This window comes from Megascapheus bottae, chromosome 24 (genome assembly GCF_031878675.1).
Source record: "Megascapheus bottae isolate mThoBot1 chromosome 24, mThoBot2.hap1, whole genome shotgun sequence".
Taxonomy (NCBI): domain Eukaryota; kingdom Metazoa; phylum Chordata; class Mammalia; order Rodentia; family Geomyidae; genus Megascapheus; species Megascapheus bottae.
The window spans coordinates 8,711,094-8,727,976 of record NC_143532.1 but is presented as its reverse complement, the minus strand read 5'-3'; the positions used below and the strand labels follow the sequence as shown (position 1 = coordinate 8,727,976).

Sequence of the window (16,883 nt, the reverse complement as noted above, 5' to 3'; positions counted from 1 at the left end):
TGATGAAGGACATGGGTCAGTTGGTAAAGTGCCCGGGGTTAGAGAGTAAAGAGATCTGATTTCAAACTCCAATATGATTCTTTTAAAAAAGGAGAGTGATGGTGGCAAATTTATATTTTCTGGTTTTTTTTTTGCTTTTCCTTGATTACCTTATATGTGTTTGCTGCTATCACAAAATGCCTGAAATTGGTGAATTTATGAATAACAGAAAATGTCCACATTTCCAAGATCAAGATGCTGGAGGGCTCATTGTTTAGTGAGGGCCAAGTCTTTGCTGCCAAGGTGGCACCTTGATTGTAGGTGGACGGTTTAGCCACTCCACCCATTTTTTTAGAGAGGAGCTCTGATCTAATCTCCTGTGAGAGGCTCCCCATTGACCTTTAAGGTACAAAACCTGAATTTTTGTTTTTCTAATTAAAAATACCTTTAAGTAGCTGTACAAAGGAGGTGTCATTGCACACAACACGAATTTTGGAGGGGCCACCTTCAAACCCCAATGCTCAGCTCCCTTTCACTGGAAGGACTCAGTCCTATCAGATATCTCTCTGACACTCGCTCTTTCCGTTTTTCAGGTTGACAAAAGGAAGAAGAGGAGTAAGGAGACGAGGGGGACTTGTTCCCAAACCAGCAGCACCTGGTGGGGAGACTTTTGCATCCATAACTTGAGGGGATTCATAGCCTCAAGGGACCCCCAAGTTTAAAAAAAATATTCCTGTGGAAATGGGGATCCCCATGGCAACCCTGGGAAGCAGCTCAAGTAGCTGGTGAAGGCACTCTGGGGTGAAGGGACGGGACACGCGACGTTGCCGGGCGGTTGCCAAGGACGCTCTCTCCACCAATCACCGCGCGGCTTGCTGGGCGGGGCGGCGCTCCGCGGTTGCCGGGGCAACGCGGGGCAACAGCTGGGAACCGGCGGCGGCGCCGAGGGCGGTGTGGGCGGCTGGGAGCCGGCGGCTGAGAGCTGGGCGCCCCGTGGGGACCCCGTGGTGTCATTTGTGAGTTGGTCTCCGGGGTCTTGAGGGGAAGCAGGGTGAGGAAGTAACTTGGGGGGGTCCAAGGCCAGGCCGCGGGGCCTCCTAAGGTGTGGAGAGGTGTGGCGGACAACTCCTGCCCTGAGTCCCGGGGTCCCCGCACCCCCCACCCCCGAGCCCGAACTTCCGTTCCTGGAGCTCCTCAGCCACTTCGGGAACCCGGGGCTGGCCACCCGGGCTGGCGTCCGGCCCGGAGGGTGGAACCGTCCAGCCAGCCCCGCGGCCTCGGGCAGACCGGCTTTTCCTCAGCCGCCGGGGAGCCGGCCGCCCCCCCCCCCCCCCCGGCGGCGGGTGCAGCCCCTCCCTCAGCCCCTTCCCCTCGGCTTCCTCACCCCCCGGAGGGTTCTCCACCCCTCCAGACCACGCTGGCAGCGGCGTCCCGGCCTAGGATTCCTTGTTCTCTGCATCTATTGGGTTTGCTCTCCCTGCTGGGCCCCCCCCCCGACCCCCCCAAACCTACTACCGTAGAGTGTGTGTTGGCCAGGCCTGACTTGAACTCCGGGCCCGAGCACTGCCCTGGGGCTCTCTCAAGGCGAGAGCTCTACCACTTGAGCCTCAGCACCACTTCCGGCTTTTTTCTATGTATGTGGTACCGAGGAATCGAACCCGGGTCTTCGTGCAGGCTAGGCAAAGCATTTAACCTCTAGGCCAAACTCCCCAGTGTGTATTTTATCTAGACAATGCTTTCCTGTTCTGTTTAATTCCTCACTTAAAGCAGTTGAGGTCTTCATGTGTAGCATCAACTCAACATGCCCACGCTCCCCGGGGGATTTGGGGGGTGGTGGGGGCGGTGAGAATAACATGCAAGACCTCAATCTGTTCTTTGACTTCACACAGTAGTTTCAGCGTTTTCCTCTGTGTAAGTTTAGAAACCAGACTTTTAAGTTGAGAGTTGAACTTGGTAATAAAAGGACAAAACGATAATATTCTCAATGGTAACTCAGGAGCAAACCCAGTTCAGGAATTGAACTCTTGAGTGGCTCACTCTTGTAATCCCAGCTACTGAGAAGGTTGAGATCCGGGGAATCCTGTCGTGGTTTGAGGACAGTTTGGGCAGAAGAGTCTGTGAGAATCCCATTGCCACGATAAACCAGAAAAAAGCAGGGTTGGCAGCTGGACTCAAATAATGGAGCACCAGATTATGAGGCATGAGGCTCGGAATTCAAACCCAGCACCACCAAAGTTTAAAAAAAAAAAGGAAGGAGGGAAGGAAGGAAGGCAGACAGACAGGAAGACGGGCAAACAGGCAGGCAGGCAAAAAGAAAGGTAGTCTCTGAAAACGTTAGCTTCCGGGACTTAAATAGCAAATTTCATAAAAATTTCTAATCTACAGACATTCGTATTTGCTATCAAAGAGTAGAGGGATATACCAATCAATTCATTACATCTTTTTCCTTCGAAGTTTTGTCTCTCTTTTCATGCTTTGGCATTTTTCTTGAGAATGTTGAGAGGCCTATTACCATCCATGTGGCTGTCAAGACATCCTTTGCTTGAAAAGTTGATAAACCCTTGGAATCAACCACTCATGCAGGACTATCCCATACAATGTATCAGCAGAGTCAAGACCTTCTCACTTCTCTCTAATGGGTAGGCCTGTTGACTGAGAGAGCAAAGAAGCCTACCTAAAGATGATTTTTCTATCTTCTGACTTAGCTACATACACATATACTTCAGATTCTATCATCTAGATGTATACAACACTGGGGTGTTATTGCAGAGATTTTATTTGATCCCCATACTTATGAATAGTAGATATTGTCAGTCTTTATAAATGGTTATCAGTTATAATGTTTATTTTTCTGATTACTGGTGAGATTGAGCAGCTGATGATAGTTGACTTACTGATAATTGCGCTAATGGGAATTCCCTGTCTTCATATTGACCAGTTTCATACTGGCTATCTTTTTTGTGTTGATTTTGTATGTTATATTGATATATGAGCATGTTCTTAGATTTTAACTTAAACATATTGAAACATTTCAAACTTAGATGTTTACAAATAATAATTTGTAATACTTTAATAAACACGTAATTTTCATACAGTTAAATTCACTTGTTTTACTGGTACAACTCTATGAGTTTGGAAGATATGAAACTATGGAACTGCAACCATACTAATTCTGCCAGCTCAAAATGTTCCTTTGTACCTGGTTATAGTCAATCATCTTTCTCCACCTTTAGCCCACAACAGCTAGTGACCTGATTTCTGATCCTATGTTTTCCAGGATATCTTATAAATGCAATCATAAAATACATAAGCTTTTTCTCTGATTTATTTAGCATATTGCTTTAAGACTCATTCATGTTGTTGTTTGTCACTGCATTTCATTTCTTTTTAATGTTGAGTACTAACTCCGTTGAATGGACATACTATCAGGTGCATAACATTTGGGTTGCTTCCAGTATTTTGTAGTTATGAGTAAATGAATCTACTATAAACATTCATGTATTGGCATATTTTTTGATAATGTCAGTAGGATTTTGAAGTTGTATGGTCAAGATATAAATTTTGAAAAACTACCATGGGGCCTAGTGGTAGAGTGCTTGCCTTGCATGCACAAAGACCCAGGTTTGATTCCTCGGTACCACATACATAGAGAAAAGCTGGAAGTGGTGGTGAGGCTCAAGTGGTAGAGCTCTAGCGTTGAGAAAGTCCAAGGACAGTGCTCAGGCCCTGAGCTCAAGCCCAGGACTGGCAAAACAAAACAAAAAACCCCAGAAAACTATCATGTTATTTTCTAAAGAGATTGAACCATTTTTTAAATTCCAGTTCTATAATTTTTCCAGTAGCTAGTTTAGGGATATAGTGATATTGTGTTATAATTTTTTTTGCCAGTCCTGGGGCCTGAACTCAGGGCCTGAACACTGTCTTTGGGTTTTCTCAAGGCTAGAGCTCTACCACTTGAGCCACAGCACCACTTCCTGCTTTTTTCTGTGTATGTGGTACCGAGGAATTGAACCCAGGTCTTCGTGCATGCTAGGCAAGTTGTGTTATAATTTTAACTTACATTTCCTTAATGGCTAATGACATTAAACAACTTGTGTTTGTCTTTCCATGTTTGGTGAAATATGTTCATATCTTTTCCCCATATTCTGGTATCTGGTATTCTTTTAATTGAATAAGAATATCATTTTATATATTAACCATATATATAATAGAATTTCATCTAGAATATTTTTCTAGAATATGTATTTGCTGAGAGGCACACACACATATCTATAACACTACAGTGACTTTTGAAATGGGGTAGATATATTCTTCTTTTCCAAATACGGTTTTGTTATGCTAGTTCTTTTACCTTTTCATACAAATTTTAGAATTAACTTGTTGATGCCTGTTACAAATCTTGCTTGGACTTGGGTTGGATTTCATGGATCAGGAGGTTGGGGAAGAATGGAAATCTTACTGAAATGGAGTCTTCCAATACACCATATCAGTTCTTTTACTTAAGTTTATTAAGTCTATAGTTTCCTATTGTCACAATCATCCATTATTATATTTGCTTCTGTTTTAGCTGAAGTATCATTCTGCCTGTGCCAAGGTAGATTCTTTGCCTTGTTTAGAGTTAGCAAATGTCTTCAGAGAAAAATAGGACCTAGGATGAACCATTCCCCTTCTGGAATTAAGACACCATGTTGAGGTGTCTTAATTTATTTTACTTTGAGGTATTAAGAAGGTGTAAGGGCTTACTACCATCAAATACATTTTTCTTAGGGTTAGAAGTTCTATTATTTGTGCTTTTAAATTGAATCTTTGTTGAAGATAATTTGAAGGTTTATTTCTTGAAATTTTCGCTATACCTTGTATTTGGCAGTTCTTTAGAGACTTTTTTTTTCACATTAGTGTGTCTGTTCACTTTGACATGATTTCTTAGAAATAGTGCTTGGACAAAGACCCAGGTTCGATTCCTCAGTACCACATGCATAGAAAAAAGCTGGAAGTAGTTCTGAGGCTCAAGTGGTAGAGCTCTAACCTTGAGAAAGTCCAAGGACAGGGCTCAGGCCCTGAGCTTAAGCCCAGGACTGGCAAAAAAAAAAAAAAAAAAAAGAAAGAAATAGTGCTTGGAAGATAAGAGAATCAAAGATGTTTAAATTGCAAACCTCAAATCTCAGCCTCCTGAGTAGCTAGGATTAAGATATGAGCTACCAATGCCCAGCTCTTAGAAGCACTTACAAATTATATCTTGTAAATGAGGCAAAGCTAATTACTTTGGGAAGGCACAATGCCTCTGGCTTGTATGTGAACAGATTACCTGCAATGGCCAACCCAGGAAAGTTATTGCCTGTTATTAATTAGGGGGTTATAGTTTCTTAGGCTGCATAAACATCTTAAGAATACTTCATACCCCCTCTCCCATTTTAGCAGCAAAAACAATTTAGAATCTGAAAGCTCTCCTCAATATTGAAAGCAACACACACATATTTTTCATTTGGAAATTTATGGAGTGATTCTCGACCCTGGATGTGGATTTTGCCTCTAAGTCCATCTAGGGGGTGTATTGTGTCCATCACCTGCTTCATCAGTGTCTGGTGAGACTTGGGTCTTAGAAGTTAAAGATCCCTTATTTGGGAGACATACATTTCAGAATGCAGAAGGCCCATCACCAGTATCATCATTAGTGAAGCAGTAGCCTTTTTCTACCAGCAAGTGCTTCCTCAGATGCCTCCTTCCAAGATCTATTTCCTCATTAGCACTGCAGATACACGTAGCAGTGGCTATTCTTTGTACAAAATGTCTTTCAAGGAGGGATGGGGCTTGAAATGAGGGAGAGAAAATTGTACAATCACAGCTAGAAGTATTTCAGGTTGGACAGAGTGGGATAAGTGAGAAATTGATATATTACAGAAAGCCTCAAATGCAACTTAATTTGAAACACTGTGCAGTCTTATTTTTTTTCTTGAGGATTGAAAATATTTTAGTTCTTTTTAAAGGGTCATATTTTTTCCCTTGAGGTGATAGGGGGAAAAGTAAGCTTAAAAGTGCTCTGTGCTTGACTGAAAAAGCTGGTTGGAAAGCATATGATATTGTTAAAGCAGTCATCTTCATCTTAAAGTGATTACTGAAAAGTCAATTTGGTGGACTTTAAAGAAAAGCTAGTTGAAATGACAAAACAAAACCTCATGTCATTTCATTTGCAGTTTATAAGTTCCTGTTATTTCACTGTAAAATGGCATCTCCTTGCTTTAATGAGTCATCAAAATGACCTGAGTATAAGATTTCTTTAATAATATTATGATTGGACTGCACCTGTGTCTGTTTATATTTATTTAAACTGGTATAGGAATCCCAAGTTTAGCAACTTTGGCTAATTCCATGTTCTGTACAACTATGTTGTTTACACTTGTTTTTATTATAAACAATCCACCCAAATTTGCTTCAGTGGCTTTGAAAAAAACCCTAATTAAAATAAATTTCAAGGTTAAGCTTTTTTTATTCTTGCCCCAAACAATTATTAATACTTGTAGCTTTAAAATAACAGTATGGTAAGCATATTCCAAAACCAGGAAGGCAGAAATTTGTGTTGATGAAAACCAAAAATTAGTCTTGCAGTGCTTTGGAATGTGCCTGGCAATTAATTAGAGGTTATGTGTCATCTATGAAGTCTCAGAATTTGGTGGAAGGTGGAGAAAAGAAATCCTTATGTATTTCATTTTTGATACGAACCCCTTAGATCTCAGAGAGAATTAAGGTTAAAAAAGAACAAACAAGAGGATGTAATCTAAGAACACTAATTAATAATTTTAGCCCTCCCAGAAGGCAATTTTGTAGTAAATAGTAGGTTGTCAGTTGTTAAATCATGAAATATTGCACAGAGGGAAAAAGGCAACCTACTCTTTCACAATATGGCTTGTTATGTTAAAACTGGTGGTGGCAGGGAATTTTGTACTTGGTAATCACTTGTGTTTTTACATCATGGTTTGTAATTACAACTAAACAGATGGTTCTGAAAAAGATAGTGTGTCCTTAGCAATTAAAACCATAGAAAGCAGTTTTTCCTCCTCCCCAACATACAATTAAACTGAATAGAATCATACAACCCAGGGGGTTTCAGAAGAAAAGGGTCTGTGTAGATGCAAGCAGATTAGTATTCTGTTCTCCAGTCCTGTCATCCTGACCCTTTGCCAAACAGAGCTTTGCAGCTGGCAGAGGGCTTCCAAACAAACATGGCTTTTATGAAGTAGCTATCATTTCTCTGTTTTCTCCCCAAATCCTATTCTTGCCTGCAGTAATTAATAGACTATATATACTTTAAACTGGAATCGTTGGAAAAGTCAAAACCATTGGGTTAGTTTTACCTAGTCTGGCTTGCTACATTCTACTTAGTGTATGAATTTTCCCAAAGGCATAAGAAAACTAGTCTTTCATTTTTCTTCCTTATAAAATTAATGTTGACATGCTTGCTTGTGAAAAATGGATATTTTATGCGGTGTTAGTCAGCCTTCCAATACTGTAACAAATGCCTGAAGAAAATCAACTTAAAAAGAGGAAAGACTTAGTTTGGCTCACTATTTTGGAGGTTGTAGTTAGTTATGGATTGGCTCCAGCAAGAGAAAGCCCATTTGCCTCATGGCCACATTGTGAAAGAGGAAGCAACCAGGATTCTATAATCCTCTTCAAGTACCTACTCCAGTGATCTAAACTCTCCCCATAGGCCAGCCTCTTGAACTATATCTAATAGTGTCACAGGCTGGGGAATAAGCCTTTAACAAACACATTGGCCTTGGTGGGTCATTCAAGATCCAAACGATAGCCCAGGGTTTTCATTGAAAAGGTATAATAAAGATAAAGGAGCCGGGCACTGGCGGCCCACACACTCATGAGGCAGTCTGTGGATCACAGATCCATGCCAGCCCAGGAAGGAAAGTCCAAGAGACTCTTATCTCCAATTAATTATATATATATTAAAAAAAGCCATAAGAAGAGCTGTGGCTCAAGTGATAGAGCACTAGTTTTGAGCAAAAGAAGCTCAGGGACAGTCACCAGACCTGAGTTTAAGCCCCAGGACTGGCACCAAAATCAAGGGTTTTACTTTGGTTCCATGGAAATGAAATTCTTGCCTTATTTATTGAATCCTCTCATAACAAATCACCTTTAGGGCTTTTTAAACAAGATTCAGCACCCCAATAGGGATCTCATCAGTTGAGGCATGGCTGTGGCCTTGGTCTCCTTTTTTTTTTTTTTTTTAATTTTTTTTTTTTTTTTTTGCCAGTCCTGGGCTTGAGCTCAGGGCCTGAGCACTGTCTTTGGGTTTTCTCAAGGCTAGAGCTCTGCCACTTGAGGCTCAGCACCACTTCCGGCATTTTCTGTGTATGTGGTACTGAGGAATCGAACCCGGGTCTTCCTGCATGCTAGGCAAGCACACTACCACTAGGCCAAACTCCCGGCCCTGGTCTCCTTTTTGAAACAGACCTCAGCAGTGTGAATGGCTCTTTCCCAGTGCAATGGTTTGGAGCTTGCTGCGGTCTGTTCACAGATGAAACCTTGGGAATGTGTTTTGTTTGCTCAAGCACAAATAAGCCCAAGTGTGCTTTCAATGATTTTAGGTATGGGTTTCTGTGCTCACAAGTAAGCAGTTATTTGCTGGTACAATTAACCATCTGCACCTTATTATGCGGGTGCAGCTGGCTAATTATGCTCAGTGCCATAGGGCAAGTTCAGTTTCTCATCTTCCTAGGAATTGTGTTTGCAGCAAAGGACATTGACCTTTAAAAACGAGCCCTCAGATTTAACTAGTTCATTTTGAGGTCACTACTCATGGATTTTTACTTTGTGTTCAGAAGTGAATTCACGTATAGGTAGCAGTAGTTTTATTTGGGCAAAGTAATTGATACAGATCTGTAGCCTAGGCAAATTATCAGGCAGGAACAAATGAGATCCCTGCTTAGTTAAAAATACTTCAGTTTCTTTCTTTGGAAAGTAGTCCATCAGTATGGATGTTCATGGACTTGTTTGAATGACAACTTGGAGCACCGTTTAGATTTAAAATGGGATAAATGTGTGTTAATTCAAAATCACTTTTATGGAGTTTTGTGTATTCTTGTGATTTATTGAATGGACTGAATGAGTTACAGCAGGATACTGGAGAGGAGAACCTTACAATGTGGGTCAAATTAACTGTCAGTGCTAATCTACTACTATGAAGCATCATTTCACTGGAGACTTAAAAGAGCTTACCCAACAGGTACCTACTGCTGTCATTTCATGGTCTAAGTCTCTAATCCCAATAACTGTGATACTTTTTAAGGAAATGACAAAGGATGGCCAATCCTCATTGATACAGCAAAGATAATTTTAACCTGGGGGAGGGGGAAATCGTGAGCTTGTTACAGCTCTACCTAGGTGCACTCAAATAAATTTTCGTTCATTTTGTTTCTCAAGGGGATTTTAGTTTTATTAGCTTGAGAGTTTCTTGGGGCAAACACCTCAATTTCCATGGAGTTTAGACTCCAAGGCTTTGCAAGCCACCTTGCGATTGAAAATAACAATGTCTGGCACCTACTGTAGACCAGTAGAAGAATTAATATCATTACTTTCAATCTCTCTCTCCTCTCCCTACCCCCTCCCTCCCTTCTCCTCTCCCTCCCTTCTCCTCTCCCTCCCTCCCTCTCCCCCCCACTCTCTCTCTCTTGCCAGTCCTGGGCTTGGGCTCAGGGGCTTGGGTTTTTTCTCAAGGCCAGTGCTCTACCACTTGAGCTACAGCACCACTTCTGGCTTTTTTTTCTATGTATGTGGTACCGAGGAATTGAACCTGGGTCTTGGTGCATGCTAGGCAAACACTCTACCAGTAGGCCAAACTCCCAGCTCCTCCATCTCCCTCTTTTTAAAATTTAGGTTGTACATATGAATAACATTTTAAAATGATAAGTATCCCCTTAAGGATTACATGCTGCCTGAAGTTGCTAAGCTTTACAAAACTCCTCCAGCATAGAATAGTTCTTTTGCCCCTATTTTGGATTATTGGCTGATTTTCCAGGACATTGTTATTTTTGAAGAGTTCAGTTTGACAGATTTTTGTATCTTTTTTTTTCCCATAGATTCACATGACCCACAAATGCTTGTGACTTAGGAAAGTTGTTTTATTGCTTGTATTTGATAAGGCCTCGTATAAAGCCTTTGAAAGTGTCTACTAGCTTCAGTTTCTGCTAGTTTTCTTCATGATGCCTTGTGTTCTTGTGTGTTTGCTGAGTGTTCCTCATTGTCCTTGCCATATCTGGAAGGCTTCTTTGAGATTTGGGATGATGATGTCTCTAGAATATTTGAATTCGCTTCTGTCGAGTACCTTAAGATCCTCTAGTTTGGGACAACCCTGGACCAAGCCATGGCTTGTCATTTTCTGGTTAAGTTAAATGGTAGGGATCTGTGTACAAAACTGAGTCACAAGTAACTCCATCCCTTAAAGTTTTTTTCTTTAATTTTCTTTTTTCTTCTCAGCATCATGATAGTTTTTACTGTGCCTTGTTGGTGATGCTGATGGAGTGGCCAGCTTTAATTTGGGGGCCCTATTCTAAGATAGTGAAGGTTTTTCATTGTACTTTCTCTCTTGAACAGATTCTAATTATTATCTTTGATCTCATTGTCCAGCACAAGACACCCAAAGCCCAGTGTGTGTGTGTGTGTGTGTGTATTATTTTTTTTCTGGGTAAGTATCCTTGTAAGGGGAAGGGTTCTTTTGCCTTGGTGTTCCAGAGCTTTATTTACTTCTCTGGTGCTTGATTCCTTTAAGGATGGGGGTAGTAATTGCTTACTATTTTGACAGCTCTTCAATGCTTTTAAGGAGATTCAATATTTTTTTCACCTAGAGCATTTAGTTGTGTTCACGTGGATGGTTGGTTCGACTGTTATTTGCTATTCCTGGGAATAGAAGTTCTCTTTAGTCTTAGAAAAATATCTTGTTATTGCTGTTCTTATTATCGGTAAAGTCTAGACACAAATATTTTTCATGCTTTTAAGGGGAATCATCAGGCCAAAGCTTGTGAAAGCAAAACACTTAGAATTTCCTATGTTGATATTTATCAACGGGATAAGTGAGAGAAGAAAAATGGTCCTGTTTTGTTCCAGGCAGCTCAAGTACAGTGTTATAGTCTGCAACCAATCTGTCATTGGTTTTCATTACTGAATTCTGTTATGACAGCCATCCAATCTGAATTAACGGAATTGCACATGACTTTTTTTTTTTTTTGCCAGTCCTGGGCTTGAGCTCAGGGCCTGAGCACTGTCCTTGGACTTTCTCAAGGCTAGAGCTCTACCACTTGAGCCTCAGCACCACTTCTGGCTTTTTTCTATGTATGTGGTACCGAGGAATCAAACCCGGGTCTTCGTGCATGCTAGGCAAGCACTCTACCACTAGGCCAAACTCTCAGCCCTTGCACATGACTTTTTAAAAAAAGTAGACATGCAGGATTTAAGAGCTAGGATATACAAGCCAGTGATCAGTGTTGAAAACACGCAGTGGAAAAGGGTCAAAGGAGCTGGCTTTGAACTGACCTCGATCTTCAGATCTCAGTCTTGGAGTAGCTAGGATTACTGGCATGAGCCTGCACCCAGCAGGATTGCTTTTTAATAATGTTTACAAGTTGCTAGTATTCTGTGAAAAATACATGTAATATAAAACGTGTGTAAATGTAACCAGTTTTCTGATCTTCAGAATATGAATATAAGCAAGTTCAGAAAAAAATCTCAATTTCACTATTCCTTTTCAAAAAATGTATGGTCCTTTTGGTTTCTTCAAATGATAAGGGAATGGAAAAGTCTTCTTCCTTGTTAGGTAGACAAATAGAAAATGTTGACTTTTGATCACTGAAGTTTTGGAACTAGCCATTCATGGTAATGTGCCAAGAATACATCTCAGCTAGTAGTAAGTAATCATGTCTGGGGTTGCCACCTAAAATGAGACAATTGGTATGTTGGGAAATTAGCTCTGTAAATCTGTAAATCTTGGATTAGTTGGTAGGAATGGATTATCCAGATTAATTACAAATAGCTGAATAGAACTCTAATTAGCCATTTATAAGCCTGGGCCTTATTTGTATTGTATTGTATTTTATCTTCAAATTTATATAAAAGTTCTTTTTCTGCAATAGTAAGATCTTTTAGGCATGGACTGGGATTTCTTCTTTTATACTACTTCATAAGTAAATAATAAATTTCTGTATCTCATAATAGTAGACTGGGTAATTCCTGCCCACTCTTCTGCTTCAGGCAACTTCAAGAACTGAAGAGATTATAGTCAAAATGTGCTTGAGGGTACTAGAAGGCTAGGGAAGAAGTCTAAGGAAGGTCACAAAAGCCCAGAAATGTGAGTCCCAAACTTGGAGCCACTTCTTTTTGTGAGAGCACATGCCAGTATGTACCAGGAAAACGTGAGTTTCTAGGTAAAAGAACTGAACAATATTCTGTTCTAGGGGGGTTGGAACAGAGCCTAAGTGGTGGTAGCCACTTCCTGCCTCAGGACTTTTCATTTCCAAGACATTCTATAGTTATTCTTGAGAACTAAAATGGGAAACTGAGTTAATCCAAGGCTACCCAGAGAACTATTTTGCAATACTCTGTGATGTAACCATTCTTTTCTTATACACACACACACACACACACACACACACACACACACACACACACACACAGCTTGTCCTTTTTCATGGAGAGACACTAAGAAAAATGTTTGTTGGCATCATTATTTGTGATAAATCTGAGTTGGAAACAACCTAAATATTAGTCAATAATAAAATGGATAAATAAATCACTGTATATAAACAGTGGATTGTTAGACATAACTTAAAATGAACAGATTATACCAATGTATAGTTTAATGAGTTACTATTAGAATATATGTAGTTTAATGGGCCAAGATAAAGAAGGGAACACTGCTCTTATCACTAAGCCCTTTCCTTTTACTCTCCCTTATTTCCCTTTAGCCTCTTTCTTAAAACAGTTTCATTGTTCAGTTTTCAAATAGTATGCATATAAAGTATTCTGTGATTACCATTTCTTTCCCTGCTGATAACCTACCTTCAACAGAGCCTGCTTTGCTTTCCTGTCATTCATTTTTATTCATGTACATTAATTCTATCAAGGAGTTTCTCTATGGTATTTTGCAAATACATTTAATATTATAATTTAATCAGAATAATTCCTCTGTTGCTCTCTTTTCCCCTCCCCTCACCCTGTCCAACGGTGTTTGGAGTTGTGTTATACCATTGTTATCGGTAGATTCAATGTATTTTACCGTCTCTTTCCTTTCATACTCTTCTGTGTCTACCTTCTTTTATTCTAATTTATGTATCTATTTTGCTGAATCATTACAATAATACATTAAATTGTTCATTTGTGAGGCATTTTTATATGCACTTTTATCTATGAAATCTATTGATTCACAAAAATCTTAAAAAAATCATGTTTCATTTGCCTTATTGAAATTAAGATCAAGATCACTTTCTCAATCTAATGACAACAATGACTTTTCACTTAGAGTTGTGCATCAAGTCTGAATATGTATGAATACATAGTGAAGATTAAATCCAGATAGATTTTTTGAATGCTTGTTTACCATGAGCCAGGAATTCTATCACTGTTTCATTTTCACTCCTGGAAAGGAGTAGAAATCTTTGTAATGCTTTGCATATAGTATGTATAAGGAAACAAAAATCAATAGCACATCTCTGTAATGAAACTCATTATTATGTACAGTTAATATAAACAAATAAGCATTCTAAATGATATGAAGTGGGGCTCACACAGCACAAATAAGAACCTCTGGGTAGTGCCTTCATGTTGTCCCTTCCTCCCTACCCCCTCTCTTTCTTCTCTGTCTCTCCTTTTATTTTTACTTTCTTCTTATATGGCTATAGTTGCCACTTGTCTTTTCTCCTGTCTCTGTCAAGCTTGGAAACTTTCTTAGTTTAAACAAGTTTTTAGCATCTGGTATTTTCCTGTAAAGAAGCTATTCTTTTTGAAATTTGAGACATAGAAAAGTTACTTTCCCTTATACACCTGAACTTTACTTTTCCTCATCATAGGTCAGATAAGAAGATTCTTTCTCTGAAAATTGTCTTTTTGATCTGCCTCAGATCCTCAGATATAAGAAGTCACATTATCCCACAGAGAACCATTGTCTTCAAGAAGTAGTTGGAGGGGAAGAGAGCAGAGGCCAATGTGAAACCTATAAAATCTGAAATTATCAAATCTAAAAGAGATCAAAGAAATGGAAAAGCCAAGGAGCATATAGCTTTTAGAGATATGGAAAAATGAGAAGATGAAGCAGGATTAGAAACTGAAAAGTAGTCTTTTACTCAGCAAGGGCTTGAGAACCATTTCCTCCCCCCCCCACAATCATGTATAACCAAAGTTACATTGCACTGACAAGTATTTTCCTTATTTGTAGTTGACGTTTCCATGCTAAAATAGTTCCATATCCCACAGTTTAATGCCTTCACCATGGCAGTGGTAGCAGCTGAAGATATGTAGACCCTCACAATTGCTTTTAGCAAGCAGATTGAGTTAAATGGAATCCCTTCTCTTCACATTTTCTTGCTGCTGTTTTTGTGTTAACTAAAGGTTACCAGGTCCTCTGTAAAGGGAAGAACTTTATAAACACTGCCTCATTTTACACTTCATAATACCCATGGGAGGTGGATGTGTACATGTCTTTCAATATGGCCCCCATTTGCTGGCCCCCACTCCTAGTTTTTATGCCCCAGTGCAGAGTCTCCCACACTGAAATGAATGGTCTATACAACCAGTAGATGTTGAGTAAATTGTGATCTGGGCCAAAAAAGATACTGTGCCTTTTCCCGTGGTCACTTGGGTGGTTTATGCTAGATGTAGCCTGTATCTATGAGTTAGTTTTGTTAGTACTGGGGCTTTGTGCCTGCTAGGCAGGGCTGCTATGCCACCAGCCCTTTTGCTCTGATTATTTTTTTGAGCAAGGCTCACACTTTTGTCCAAGTCTAGATTGCTAACATCCTATTTATACTTTTCCACTGTAGCTGAGATGACAAGAATATTCAACCATGCCCATGTTTGTGAGACCACCCATGGTCTTTTTCTTTTTTTGCCTTACTATCTCAGTCTCCCATATAGCTTTGATAACAGGAGCATAGCACTTCTATTTGTTAAAATGGGGGACGCTTATGAACATTTTGCCCTGGCTGACCTTGAACTATGATTCTCCTTATCACTGCCTCCTAACTAGCTAGGACAATAGACTTGAGCTACTGGTACCTAGTGAGGATATTGAGGCAGCCCTGTTGTGAAGTCCACGAGGGGAGGAAGTACAGCTCACCCAACCTCCTAGCCTTGTGAGTGAGACATCTTGACCCCTAGTCAGTTCTTTAGTGGACAGCAGTCTTGGCTGCAGTCTTTGACTGCAACCTCATGAGAGATCCCAACTAGACTTACCTAACCAAACTTTTCTCAAAATTTTCAGTTACAGAAATTGAGAAAAAAACAACAATAAACTTTGTAACTATTTTATTTTGCACAGGACCTGGTAGCCAACTGTTTTTAGTATTATCATTAATCTAAAGTTCAGTTAGAATAGTATTTGTTATTGCTTAAACATTGCTGATTTTGGCCAGTAGTTTATGGATAATGTAACAATTGGTGACTATTACAATAGCTACTCTATTGTAATTGTCATTGTCATTATCCAAATGAAGTTGCTGGTCCAAGAAGATTAAAGCTCAGGTCTAACAACTCCAAAATCTTGAGCTAGTAATATTTTAAGGTTTTGATTTATTATTGCTGACACAACCACTGGGGATAGCATTTATTTCTCTAGTCAGAACTTACATTTGCGTAAAGGTGTTAAAGGCAGGTGAGCTACTGAAATTAATGTATAAATAGAAAATGCAGTGTTTGGCCCTGAAGTTAAGATTTGTTTACATTTTACATATTCCTCACAGGATAGAAAGGATCTTAACGTTTCTGAGCTTAAGGTAGGAGCAACACATCATTTGGGGCTTGGCTTTTTCAGCAGAGAGGGAGGAGATTAGAAATGGAAGATGGTAAGAAAAAAGCAATACAAAGAAATAAGTTTTGGAGACATTTAGGATGCAAGAGCTTGGAGGCTGGGGTGGGGTATGATTATGGTGATCATGATAGTTATTAATGTGACATGTACACATCCCCATAGCATCTGGAGGCATTCACTAATTTAATAACACACATCACAGAATTCTCTAGCAGCAGCAATCCAGTCTAAACTTGAACTCATTTAGATTTGGCTCCCTCATCAGTTCCAGAGGTGAACAGAACACATCCCTACAGAAAATGGATTTTGTGCTTAACCCCAAACACTAAAAAAACCCCAAACCCATAATCTGATAGTGCAGATCTAACAAGCTTTACTGAAAAATTCTGTCATACCTGGTTCTCTTTCCTAAGCAGTAAACATACATTTTTTCTTGTCTTTTCAATATTCTCTGGAAAAAAAACTATCATTAATTCATAGATACTGAACACTTAATTAACCTGGACTAAAAGAAGTTGAATGTTGACATTTAAATTAAGAAGACAAAGCAAGCCAGGCAGTGGTGCCCCATAGCTATAATCCTAGCTACTCAGGAGCCTGAGATCTAAGGATCATTGTTCAAAGCCAGCCTGGGCAGGACAATTCATGACATGTCTAGCTCCAGTTAAATACCAGAAAACTTGACATGGAGCTGTGGAACAAAGTTGTAGAATGCCAGCTTGAATAAAAGAGCTTAGCACCTAGGCACTGAGTTCAAGCCCCACAACTGACAAAAAAAAAGAGAGAAAAAAGAGAACCAAAGCCTAATAAAAATTCTCTTTAATGAGTAAAAATTAATATTTATTTGGTTTAGCAGTTATTTGCTGAGTTTCTCCTTTGTGAC

At 39.8% G+C, this 16,883-nt stretch overlaps 1 protein-coding gene across 1 annotated transcript in view; it reads left to right on the top strand.

Moving 5' to 3' along the window:
- The first annotated feature begins 909 nt into the window (after nucleotides 1-909).
- Hydin (HYDIN axonemal central pair apparatus protein) overlaps nucleotides 910-16,883 on the top strand; it is a 248,285-nt gene continuing 232,311 nt past the window's right edge. Inside the window, exon 1 of the mRNA XM_090357298.1 lies at nucleotides 910-995. The gene's annotated coding sequence lies outside the window, so the exon portion shown is untranslated. The remainder of the gene's footprint in view (nucleotides 996-16,883) is intronic.